This window comes from Tarenaya hassleriana, unplaced genomic scaffold (genome assembly GCF_000463585.1).
Source record: "Tarenaya hassleriana unplaced genomic scaffold, ASM46358v1 Cleome45, whole genome shotgun sequence".
Classification (NCBI taxonomy): domain Eukaryota; kingdom Viridiplantae; phylum Streptophyta; class Magnoliopsida; order Brassicales; family Cleomaceae; genus Tarenaya; species Tarenaya hassleriana.
In genome coordinates this window covers 847,459-848,319 of record NW_010967219.1, presented here as the reverse complement: position 1 = coordinate 848,319, position 861 = coordinate 847,459, and the positions used below count along the sequence as shown (strand labels likewise).

The 861-nt window shown below is 32.6% G+C and overlaps 1 protein-coding gene across 1 annotated transcript in view; it reads right to left on the bottom strand.

The window, feature by feature from the left end:
- Positions 1-18, bottom strand: part of LOC104825387 — a 2,627-nt gene extending 2,609 nt beyond the window's left edge. Inside the window, exon 1 of the mRNA XM_010557714.1 lies at positions 2-18. The gene's annotated coding sequence lies outside the window, so the exon portion shown is untranslated. The remainder of the gene's footprint in view (position 1) is intronic.
- Between the last annotated feature and the right edge of the window lie 843 nt (positions 19-861).

The following is an 861-nucleotide window of genomic DNA, read 5'->3' as shown; positions in this document are numbered from 1 at the left end:
CCTCTCTCTCTCTCTCTCCGACCACAAGAAAATTGGATGAAGAGCCTTTTTTTTTTTTTTTTTTATCTCTTTTGTTATTGTCTTGTTCCTATTTGACGTTGAAATCTTATCTATATGAGATGAGAGAATATTAATATTTTTTAAAATATTTCTTATTAAATTTGTCATTCTTTGTTTTACACGATAATGTTAGTTATTCATTATTCTAAGCAATATAAAAAAGGAAATAAACGAGATAATTTAGTAAAAAATATTACAATATATATGAAATATGTAATTCTTTTCAGATTAGATAATATTTTTATTATATTGAATAATCGCGTGTATATGTATATTTTAATTTGACAATGAAAAAGAAACGGTGTTAATGAGTAAATCTTAGCAAGATATCATAATCAAACCGTAAAAAACAAAGATATCCTTAAAAATATGATAAGAATGTAACAAATGGAATAAATAACTAGACTCAATTATCGCAAATACATGAATCGATTGTAATACCATAATCGAACATAGAAAATATATGGCACAAATAAACTAAATTTTGTGATAACATATAAATTAAAAAAAATATTTTATTGTTCCGCTCTCTCCACAGTTCATAGACGGACATTTGGGCGAGAAGTTTGACAATAACTGACTGACCTCTGTCTATAGCGTGTCCCGGATCATCCACCCACTGTTGACAATCTCGTAGCGTATCCGGAGGAGATGGCCAGCAAGCCCTTGCCATCGTCTTCCAGATATGAGTGCTAAAGGGGCATGCGAAGAACAAATGGTCGTGGGATTCATCCTCCGCACTGCACAGGATACATCGCGTCACTATCTGCATTCCCCAGGCCGCCAAGCGATCAGCTGTCG